The 12,384-nt window shown below is 42.7% G+C and overlaps 1 protein-coding gene across 12 annotated transcripts in view; it reads right to left on the bottom strand.

Moving 5' to 3' along the window:
* CSGALNACT1 (chondroitin sulfate N-acetylgalactosaminyltransferase 1) overlaps nucleotides 1–12,384 on the bottom strand; it is a 327,543-nt gene that overhangs the window by 298,111 nt on the left and 17,048 nt on the right. For 10 of the 12 annotated variants that reach the window (XM_077849411.1, XM_077849415.1, XM_077849413.1 and 7 more), the window contains one exon: nucleotides 8,729–8,838. The exons of the other annotated variants lie outside the window; for them this stretch is intronic. The gene's annotated coding sequence lies outside the window, so the exon portion shown is untranslated. The remainder of the gene's footprint in view (nucleotides 1–8,728; nucleotides 8,839–12,384) is intronic. 12 annotated transcript variants of the gene reach the window in all.

The following is a 12,384-nucleotide window of genomic DNA, read 5'->3' as shown; positions in this document are numbered from 1 at the left end:
ACAGTAACTTCTTGCAAGATACATCCACGAAGGCAAAAGAAACAAAAGCAAAAATGAACTATTGGGACTTCATCAAGATAAGAAGCTTTTGCACAGCTAAGGATACAGTCAACAAAACTAAAAGACAACCTACAGAATGGGAGAAGATATTTGCAAATGACGTATCAGATAAAGGGCTAGTTTCCAAGATCTATAAAGAACTTATTGAACTCAACACCAAAGAAACAATCCAATCATGAAATGGGCAAAAGACATGAACAGAAATCTCACAGAGGAAGACATAGACATGGCCAACACGCACATGAGAAAATGCTCTATATCACTTGCCATCAGGGAAATACAAATCAAAACCACAATGAGATACCACCTCACACCAGTGAGAATGGGGAACATTAACAAGGCAGGAAACCACAAATGTTGGAGAGGATGCGGAGAAAAGGGAACCCTCTCACACTGTTGGTGGGAATGTGAACTGGTGCAGCCACTCTGGAAAACTGTGTGGAGGTTCCTCAAACAGTTAAAAATAGACCTGCCCTACGACCCAGCAATTGCACTGTTGGGGATTTACCCCAAAGATACAGATGCAATGAAACACCGGGACACCTGCACCCCAATGTTTCTAGCAGCAATGTCCACAATAGCCAAACTGTGGAAGGAGCCTCGGTGTCCATCGAAAGATGAATGGATAAAGAAGATGTGGTTTATGTATACAATGGAATATTCCTCAGCCATTAGAAATGACAAATACCCACCATTTGCTTCAATGTGGATAGAACTGGAGGGTATTATGCTGAGTGAAGTAAGTCAATCAGAGAAGGACAAACAGTATATGTTCTCATTCATCTGGGGAATATAAATAATAGTGAAAGGGAATAAAAGGGAAGGGAGAAGAAATGTGTGGGAAATATCAGAAAGGGAGACAGAACAAAGACTCCTAACTCTGGGAAAAGAACTAGGGGTGGTGGAAGGGGAGGAGGGCAGGGGGTGGGGTGAATGGGTGATGGGCACTGGGAGGGGCACTTGACGGGATGAGCACTTCAGGAGGCCTTTAGCTAATTAACATAACAGTAAGAGCTAAAATTCCTTAAACACTCTACACCAAATACCCTAAAATGGAGGTGGTCTCCTTAATTCACATAAAGAAAAATTGAGGCCCAGCTAGCTTGAGTAATATGCTCAAGGTCAAGTAGCTGTTAGGTGACAGAGCCAAATGCAGGCCACAAAAACTCACCACCACCTGTACATTGCTTCCCTATCCTAGTGCCCGGGGGCAGGTAGTGGGGAAGTATGCCAATCTGAGCATGTGGCCACCAGGTACAACCTGGCCAGCCTTCCCACAGGAAGCTGCTCTGCTCCTGGGATTCAACACAGTCCAGAGGCATGGTGGGACACCACTTTGCCCACCCAGAAATCTGATGAAACCAGCGAGGGCAGAACCGTCCAGCCCACAGTGTTGGGCATGACTAGAGTACCAATTCTTCTGCAAGGGGAAACATCATCACTGGGACTGGCATATTTTCCTGAACAGCAAGATCTGTGACAGGGGGAGCTAAGTAATGTTCAGAATGCTGCTGGGGAAACCAGGAGAAGATGCAGTACAGTCACTTAACCTGTCTTTCCAGAGCAATTGGACTATATATTTCATTGGCTATCATTACCTGCCACAAACCCGTGCTCTGGGGACAGACCATGGAGAGGCAATTCCAATGTCTGTCTCAACAGTCTCCCTTCTCAAGCTCTCCACTTAAGAGCAAGCCTCTTCTATTCACATGGGCTAATTCACCTAGGCTACACTTTAGCCAAAGACTCTTCACCTCTTTAAAGAGACACAGCATTCTGGGCTCCATCCAGAAGGCCCAACAAATTGATATCAAAATTTAAGACCAATTCTTATTTCCCGTATTTTCATGTTCTTATATTTGGGAGGACTTTGGCATAAGCCTATAAAATTGGAAACAATAGCATAAGTGTATGTGTTTAGTATTTTTAACATGCTACCAAGAGATAAATTTGCCAATAACAACAACAAAAAAAAAAAAACCCTGACCGTTAGCACCCTGTGTTTGCAATATGGTATGATTATAACAGTGAAAACATCACAGTATTTTCATGCTACCCAAATACCAGCTAAAATTCTAAAAAATAAATGTTTACCTCAAACCTCAAGGATAGCTGACTTCGTTGGTTCTCAAGTTAGCAAGAGTGAAAAAGAAGGAAACGGGATTTATAAAAACTACCCATTAACAAATAGATGCTGCTGAGATACAAGAGAAAGTGAATACAGGGACAGGAAGTAAGTCAGCCCAGTGATTTTCTGCTTCAAGGGTACAAAGGTCAGGATTAGCTCCTCCCACAGTATGTGACTCTCTTTTTAGAAAAAGTGCCTCTTTTGAGAAGCTTATAATTAAGCTTAATGATGGCCCTTGACCATGTAATGGTACTCAACATAAAAAAATTGTTTAATATTTTGGAAAATTCAAGTGGCTATATTATGATCTGTAAATAGTCCTCAAATGAAATGAAAATAAAGTTCTCAAACTCTAATGATAATAAAGACAGTTGGTTTAAAATAGAGCTCTGACCTATATAATTCCACTCTTAACCAAAGAGCTTATCTTTAATAGAGGCTTTTTTCTATCGATAGAAGTAGTAATATACTAACATTTCTTTTGAGGAGAGGGCTTCAGATCTCCCATTTGTAAAACCCTAGGAGGTTCTGGCTTTGGAGTGAGTGTGTTTGTGCCTAATTTCCCCCCAGGAGGTGGACTTTCTGCATAAAACCTCCCTGTTGGCTTCCCAGTTTCCAGTAACCTGAGCCAGGCTCACTCAAGGAACCAAGAACCAAGATGGATCCAGCAGCATACTTGTTTTCATCTCCTGGGGCTGCTGTGACAAATCACCACCAGCTTGGTGGCTTGAAACAACACAAATTTACTCTCCTACAGTTCTGTGGGTCAGAAGTCTAAAACAGGTCTCACTGGGCTAAATCAATGTGTCCGCAGAGCCGCATTCCTTCTGGAACACAGGGGAGAATCTTCTAGGGGCAATCCACTGCTTTCTCTTTCCGTTTCCAGAAGCCACCTTCATTCTTTGGCTAGTGGTTCCCTCCGCCATCGTCAAAGTCAACAAGAGCTGGCTGAGTTTTTCTGACATTGTGCCAATCCAGTTCTGTTGTCTTCACATCTTCTTTTCTGACTCTTTTAAGACTAGTGATTACATTGGCCTCACCCAGATAATACAGAGTAATGTCGCCATCTCAAGGTCCTTAATCCTAATCACATCTGCAAAACTCTTTTTGCAGGTAACATACTCACAGTTCCCATAATGTGGCCATATTTGGGAAGCCATTGTTCTGCCCACCACAACGCTCTCAACTAATAAACAAGAACGGATACCACACAATGAAGTGCAGGGAGTTCAAAACAAGGCACAAATATGAATTATTCTGCTTAGATGTCACAGGTTCCACCATGAGCTGGACATGTGGACACATTATATGCTCTGTGTGTGGTATCTAAGTGTCATGACCTTTCAGGGGGGTTAGAGGGCTGGCATGGGGGAGGTCAAGTGGGTGGAAGGTGCCCCATGTTCCCTTTTTCAGATCTCCAGGCCCACCCTATATAAGCAGGGAGCGTTACCCATAGCCCCTCTCTGGTCCCAGCTGCCCCTGATGATCAACTTTATCCTGCTCCTCTGACATATAAACTCCAACCTTGCTTTTGCCTATCCCTCCACCTACTCACCACCATTCATGTTTAATTTGACACTGATTTCATTTTTACCCCATAAGCTACATCAGATTCAGATCAAGCAGAGTTTTCACAATATGAGTAACTGTCCATTTTCAAGAGGGTGGAGAATTCCAAGGCACTAATGCTTTGGGCAAGCATGTCACCAGTGCAGCACACCCTCCATACTAATTAGAGAGCTGGGTGAGTTCTTGAAAGCACAGCCATCAGAATCATTGCCTTTCAGCTACAAGAGTCCCCAGCATGGCTCCAGATGGCAGGTCAATAAATAAGGTAGAGCCCAAGGCAAGCCACCAATAAACCTGAATATTTGCAAAGACTCTGTGGCCAATGGGGAAAAGACATGGGGGCACAAATTTCTTAACAAAATATTGGCAATCCTGCCTGAATTGCCTTTAGGTTAGAAAGCATATGGAGGCACCTGAGTGGCTCAGTCAGTTAAGCATCCAACTCTCAATTTCAGCTCAAGACATGATCCTAAGTGGTGAGATCAAGCCCCACATCAGGCTTCATGCTGGGCATAGAGCCTGCTTAAGATTCTCTCCCTCCCTCCCCTACTCCCACCCCCCAAAAACAAAAAGCATATGAACTCAACATATTTGGATTTTAAAAAGTATTATAAATGGTTACAAATTTTCAGATAAGTAAAATGAAAATTTCAATGCAACAATATTCAGGACATTTAATAAATGAAAATACCTCTAATGGTCATAAAATGATACACAATAAAAAAGAAAGGTATTTAAAGACTCAAAAAACTGTTAGCTGCCTTAATAAATATGGAACATCCATGCAATCTAATATCCAGCTTCTTTTGTTAAATGGAAAAAGTACTTATTTTATAATGGGTATAAAATCATATAAACAATATGTAAAATATGAGACAATTGAAAGACCAAACATCCATAAAGAACATAATTATGTTCTTTTTTTTACACACATGGTGGAGACTGCTGGATGCCCATCAAACTCTGCTCTCCCTTTTTTCCTAAAACCGTGGCTAGATTGTATTTCCCATATTTCCCTGAAGGGGGGTGTGACCTCATGACCAAGGTAGGTGTGACTAAGTTCTCTTTGAGAGGAAGTACTGCCTGTCACACTTGGACTTAGGGGGCCCTTAGGGCAGAAGGCATGCCAGCCACCTCCACACTTTCCTCCTCTTCCCAGTGGGTAGAATCTGGGCATGGCCACCACCCAGTTCCCATCCTACACATGACCAGGTCCCTCAGATGATGGAGCAATGATGAAGAAAAATCTTGGTTGTTGAAAGACTCCATGCAGCAAAACTGCCCTGCCTACCTGGAATGCTCCCCTCAGACCATATTGAGAGGGAAATAAAGACCTATATTCCCTTAAGCCACCAAAATTATTGTTGAGTCTCTTTGTTGTAACCTCCTGGCCTCCTCCTAACTAATACAGTGGAAGCAAGATGTCACTACAAGGGTGACAGCAATTCCACCAGCTATGCTCTGAGAGGCTGCAGCAATAGTGATTAAAGTCTACACTCAGAGGGCACCTGGGGAGCTCAGCAGTTGAGCGTCTGCCTTCGGCTCAGGGCATGATCCCAAGTCCTGGGAGCGAGTCCTGCATCAAGTTCCCTGCATGGAGCCTGCTTCTCACTCTGCCTGTGTCTCTGCCTCTCTCTCTGTCTCTCATGAATAAATAAATAAAATATTTTTAAAAAGAAGAAGAAGTCTATGCTCAGGACAGGCTGCCAGAGCTCAAACCTGGGCCCCACTATGAACTAGAGACACTGCTGGGGCAAATTATTCAGCCATTCGGTGCCTCCACATCCTCCTCCATAAAACGGAGCGAACATGGTGCTGACCTCAGAGGATGGCATGACCATTCTGGGACTGGTCTGTGTAAAACATGACAGTGACTGGCACAAAGGAATGACTAGGACTATGAACAATTTCAACATCATCTCCCCTCCCCCCCCCCAAAAAAAAGTAGTTTCATTTTTTGCAGGTGTACCGCAGGTATTTGACTTAGAAAAAAATGAACCTATCTACAAGTCGGCTCCAAAAATAAAAAGTGAACAAGGACAAAGGCTTATAAAATACCAAGCGTTCTTTCTCTGTATAGCAAGAATCATCAGTGCTATAGTGAGAATGATCTCTTTAACTCAAAGAAAGGCCTGAACACATCGGTGTGGGCTGAAGATAGAGACTTATTCGAAATTCTGCTGCTTCGGGGTTCTGGGAGTTTAGGTCGAATTTGTCATCTTATTTGCACAGGCTCGCTCTGATCTGAGCACACACACGCACACACCCTCATTGATTTCGAGGCCACATGCTTGCTCCACATTTCAGCCCACGATTATGCAGTCATAGAATAAAGTGCTATTCATGCAACGAAGGGCCACACTGCCGCTGCATAAAAAGCTGGCTTGTTAATTCATTTCTCAAGTTTTAATACTTTCTTACAATTTCTACCAAAAATCCTGGAATGTTTTTAGGTGTGTATTACGGCACTGTGGAAAAAATTAACCCTCTCCTTGATCCCAGGAGACATGACTGACCTGTAGCCTGGGCCTTTCAAGAAGGTGAAATAAAAGATTAACATAAAATTGTCCTTTAAACAAGTTGCCAGTCTTCGAAGGACTGATGGGTTACAAATGTCGTGTTACTACATGAGTTTACCAAGGAAACATTTTTAACTGCTCCTTTGCTTTTTTAAATGGAGTATATTTCCCCAAGGCAATTAACACAAGTTTCCTCTATTCCTTTTCACAAAATATCCCAATGTCTGTTTCCATCACCGTACAAGCCAGTTAAATTTGACCTATGGGACTCAACTAAGTGTGAGCTGAAATGTACCACTGGCACAATGAAGAAAAGTTATATCTTTTGAAAATGAATGCACACACCCAGAAGCCTTTGGGCATGTTAAACCCATAACAACACAAAATAACACATGGAGGTGAACAGGAGTCTCTGCTCATTGATTCATGTGTGTCAACAGCTTGCTGGCTTGTCACTTGTCATTGGGTGCATATTTCCAGACCATGCTTATGTGCAAACTGGCACCCATTCCTATCCATTGTTCTTCATGCCTCTAAGGGGCAGAATTTAGGACCATAGGGTAGAAACTGTAGAAAACACATGGAAAACTTTCTAGTTGTGCCACCCACATTCAGAATGGACTGCCCTGCAGAGCAGGGGCTTGCTGTTCCCAGAAGTATTCAAACAGACCAGACAACCCAGGGTGGCTGAGGGTGGTGGTCCCACAGGGCCAGCTAGCTGCACGAGATACAGGTTCCTTTCACCTTGGAGAGCATAGGGCCTTACCAAGCCAAACTGATGGGTTCTCGTTTCCTTTCTCTTCAAGCTAGCACTGTTTCTTCACAGCCACCTAGCCCGGAACAGCCTGCTGCAGGAGGCCAGGACACACACCCAAGAATGTGACAGGAACACCTTCCCCCTTCCTTGCCTCATGCCTTGACCACAAAGAGAAAGGTGATCCCACAGTGCCCAGGGCCTGGAGGGTCTCCTGGGCCGCCTTCTGAGAGGCACACCATAGCAGTGAAGAGAAAGAGCTGCCCACGTCCCACAAAAAAGTCCCCAATGTTCTGTACCAGAAAAGCACCCCCATTCTGGGAGGAGGTGTCATTTCCACCCCCCTGACACCCTTCAGCTCCCTGGGGGGAGCTCAGATGACACGAGCAGAGTGGGGTGCTGACGTCACTGCCATCCCCTGTGTGTAGAGGAGGGATCCTTGTGTGGGGGTGCCAGTGAAGCCTACCAGCCTGGACACCATCTAGGTGCACCCTTCCAAACCCTCCTGAGGGAGACCACGAATATGCAGAGACCTCCCCCCCACCCCCGGCCTGTAATCATGCCTCTCATGTGCATCAGCCACAGAAGAGCAGAAAGCCCCTTCCTTGAGGAATGCAAAGTCAAGATCACACTGAAGCTCACCACACTCCCCTCTTTAGACCTACACTGTCACCATTCCCAGAGCTGAATGCTCCAAACCAAGCAAAGGATTATGAGGAAGCCCGGACAGAGCTACCAGTCCATGTGGCCCCCAGCACAGCCCCGCCAGGCTGCACAGTGGTCTGAAAACACGGGCACAAGGAGAATTTGCAAAGCAGAGGACTTCAATCAAATCGCTAATAGAGAAACTGCTTATACCAGATGACTGGAAACATCCTGCATTGTTAACCTCATATTATATCCACGCTGAGACTAGAATCACAATGTTGAAGTGGGTTGCTATTCTGAATGGACGTTACCCAATAAAAAATGAGGGGGATGGGGATGAGCAAAAAGTAAAATGCACAAGGACCCACAGGAGGGAATAACTAGGTCAGTGCTCTAAGCCGACTGCCTGTCTGTCCTTGTGTGCAGAGCCCTGGACATGCGTCCACCTGGCAGCTGTCCCTCCCTGACCCATCCAGTGACTCCTGAGGAAGGGTGACTGTTCACATGGTTGCAGAGCACTCAGTCTCTGATCATCCCTCTGACTGTATTCCTACAGCAGTGTGTCCTTTGAATTGCTGGTATGTATTTATAAGCGGAAATTCTTATGTTCCATCATTCTGTAATCAACCTGCAAATCAGACCCAACTGCCACTTGCCAGAATTTCCTTGCTAACCAGGAACCTCAGTCCTCAAGCCAGATGAAAGCAGCCCTCATGCATCACACGCAGACCAGAGCCTGACCTCCTGCATATTCATGACACCAGGCATGCTCTGGAGCTTGGGGGAAATTTGAACAGATACCCCTGGGAGGAGGAGCAGAGAGCACGCGGAAACATCAGGGAACTAGCCTTGCCACAGGTTCACTCTGGGACTGGTGTGTGGGGAAAGAGAAGACCTCCCTTAAAGAAAGGGAACTGTCAGCTCTCTAAAGATGACGGTTTGTGACACACCATTTTACAATGTAAGGCCAGGGAATCTGTGATGCCACCTTTCTGTCAGAAATTCCATCAGGCGGGAGATCCCTGGGTGGCTGAGCGGTTTAGCGCCTACCTTTGGCCCAGGGCGCAATCCTGGAGTCCTGGGATCGAGTCCCGCGTTGGGCTCTCGGCATGGAGCCTGCTTCTCCCTCCTCCTGTGTGTCTCTGCCTCTCCCTCTATGTCTATCATAAATAAATAAATAAATAAATAAATAAATAAATAAATAAATAAATAATCAATCTATCTTAAAAAAAAAAAGAAAAGAAATTCCATCAGGCTAGCTAGAACACAGGGCCTCAAAATAACCTGTAATGAAAATAAGCTTAATGGTTATGATGGTAAATTTTTATGTATATTTTACCAGTTTAAAAAAAAAAAAGCTCCTGCTTAGGCTTTAATTCTTGATCAACACACAACAGATATTTACTTGTCAGCATCCTCTGCAATTTCATATTAATAATCTCTTTTTGGAAAAAAAAAAAAAAAAGAATCTCTTTTTTGGGCAGCCCCGGGTGGCACAGCGGTTTAGCACCGTCTTCCACCCAGGGCATGATCCTGGAGTCCCAGGATGGAGTCCCACGTTGGGCTCCCTGCATGGAGCCTGCTTCTCCCTCTGCCTGTGTCTCTGCCTCTCTCTCTCTGTTTCTCTCATGAATAAATAAATAAAATCTTTAAAAAAAAAAAAAAAAGAATCTCTTTTAAATTGCTGCCATGGTGAATAGTTTAGAAAATAAATTAAAAGGTTGAATCAAATAATAACCAAGTTGTCAAGACATGCTGCAGCTCTACCTTTGGCATTTCAGTTCTGTATGGCATTAGAGTTTTGATCTCCATAAGGCATTGATTGAACGCAGAAAACAAGGTGGTTTCTTCTAAAAAGTGTCATTTGCCAACTCTTTCTTACAATCAATTCTAAATCTTCCAAGTTAAGAGAATCAGGTAATGTAAGCTAACATTGCAATCTGGACCAATCTAGCTTTAATGAGATCTCCCTTTTTTCCAAAAATGTGCTAAAAATGGCATGTTTTCAAATAAACTAATACAATGGCTAATTGTATTCCTCCTGCTGTCTCTGAGGGATATGAGCTAACAAGAAAAATCTGCACTTAAAAACACTATTTTTAATTTCCTGAAATAAAATGTAGAAAGTTTTTAAGAGTTTTTACAGGATACACCAGTTTAATATCAATAATTGTCTATTATAGTTAACTCTATTTATCAGCTGCCATAAAACACCTACCAGAATTAGTTGCTGTGTTCAAGTACCATCTCTTGAAAACCAGAGCATGAATACAAATTCTGACTTGCTAGTAATTGACCTTTCATTTAGATATTAAATTTCCCCAACCCTGAAATTATAATAAAAAGCAGCTGTGTCTTCCTGTGGCTTTCCCCCGGGGTTAGTACCATGCAGGGCACAAAGCAAAGGCCCAATGAGCATGTGTTAAAAGAATAAACAACACAAATAATGTCAAGGTTCAAGAGCTTACAATAGATACCAAATAACAAGTATTCACAGACACTTTACTTTTGGCAATAGGTCAAGTGGCATAAAAGTTACATATGTGGCTCTTTATAAATTATGTCACTTCCAAATACACTACCTGGCTGTATGGAATGCTACTACACAACCCCTGCATTACTGCATCCTACGAAGAAAAGTTTCGTGACGTAACTTTGATGATACTGGATTTGTTGTTGTTAACATGCTCTTTCCAAAAGTAGAACATGTAAACATCTCAAATTCATTTTGGAAGTATTAACAGGATAAAATATAAATAACTAAAAAGTGAAGTACCTGTATTTTAAAACGATTATACTTCTTAACCACCTTTGACATATTGGGAAATGGGATAGCAGTGAAAGAGATTCTGAGGATCAACCACAGAATTCAACAAAAAGTAGAACATCTGGACAGAATTGGGAAGAACAGGCAGTACGATCCTATCAAACCCATCGTTTTCTATTTCTTTTGTTTTATGGGGCAGTGCTTTATGTGGAAAGTGTCCAGTAAATTTGACTTAAATTAAAACAAATCCCATCCATGTATTCTAAATACACAATTTTATAAAGCACTCATCAACTTGGAACACACTCCTTATGGTACATTACCATTATAAGATCACATCCGAAGCCCACAAATGATCAATGTGAAATTCTATTTAAGCATAAAATAGATTCTATTATTTCTCACTTCAAAGACCTGTACTTTTCATTATTAAGAACAAATCAGTTCCCTGCCTGGGATAACGACCAAGTCAAACTCTACTGTCTCAAGCTTTCTGATTTAGGACTCAGCAGCTGGGTGACACATGAAGTTTTATATCAATATGGATTATCACTAGCCTCCTTTCTCCACAATTCCTAAAAAATAATTTTCATCTAACGGTAAAAGAAACAATGCCCAAACAACTGTGTGTGCTGAGAGGTTTAGGTCCTTCTGCTGACAGATGGACACCTCACACCAATCTGTGTGTGCTTTCCCACACACCTGAAATACACCTACACACATGCTCAGCTTTTGCAACTGAGATTCAAACAAACAAAAAGATATTTTTTGAGATAAGGAAAATTCATTTTTTTCAGTCATCAATATACTTTAATCATGTTTTCACATCACTAACCATCTAAATCATCATTTTTAAAGGCTTATAATAATTCCTTTATCTGGAGGTCCATGTTTTTTTTTTTAAAGATTTATTTATTTATGATACACAGAGAGAGAAATAGAGAGAGAGGCAGAGACACAGAAGGAGGGAGAAGCAGGCTTCATGCCGGGAGCCCGACGTAGGACTCGATCCCGGGACTCCAGGATTGCGCCCTGGGCCAAAGGCAGGCGCTAAACCGCCTAGCCACCCAGAGATCCCCTGGAGGTCCATGTTTTAACCATGGTACCATATCATGGTACTATGATATTTAGAATTTTTTCCTATGGATACAGTTTCAATGAACATGATTTGCCTACATATATATTTTTTGACTTATTTAAATTCCAGTTAGTGACCATGCAGTGTAATATTAGCTTCAGGTGGACAATATTGTGATTCAACACTTCTATACCACACCTCGTGCTCATCACAAGTGCCCTCCTTAATCCCCATCACCTCCCCTCCTTCACCTATATCTTTAGATACTAGTCTGATGCTTTCCTTAGAATAAATCCTCACAAAAAGACTTACTAGGTTAGAGTACACATTTTAAGGTATAATTGACATATAACATTATATTAGTTTCAGTTGTATAATGTAATTAATTCTATATTTGTATATATCGCAAAATGATCACCACAAAAGCCCGGTTAACATCTATCACCACACACAGTTACAAAATAAGAAAAATTTAAACATGGTCTGGGTATTAAGTGATTTTTTTTTATTTATTTATGATAGTCACACAGAGAGAGAGAGAGAGAGAGAGGCAGAGACACAAGCAGGCTCCATGCTGGGAGCCCAACGTGGGATTCGATCCCCGGTCTCCAGGATCGCGCCCTGGGCCAAAGGCAGGCGCTAAACCGCTGCGCCACCCAGGGATCCCCTATTAAGTGATTTTTAAAGGCTGATTCTTAACTTTTTAGGAAATGGCATAGTGGTTATGTACAATAAAGACATCACCTGGGACACCTGGGTGGTTCAGCGGTTGAGTGTCTGCCTTCGGCTCAGGGCGTGATCCCAAGGTTCTGGGATCGAGTCCCATATCGGGCTCCCTGCACAGAGCCTGCTTCTCCTTCT

The sequence above is a fragment of the Canis aureus genome, chromosome 15 (assembly GCF_053574225.1).
Source record: "Canis aureus isolate CA01 chromosome 15, VMU_Caureus_v.1.0, whole genome shotgun sequence".
Lineage (NCBI taxonomy): Eukaryota > Metazoa > Chordata > Mammalia > Carnivora > Canidae > Canis > Canis aureus.
The sequence above is the reverse complement of the archived record's forward strand: the minus strand, read 5'-3'. Positions and strand labels throughout refer to the sequence as shown.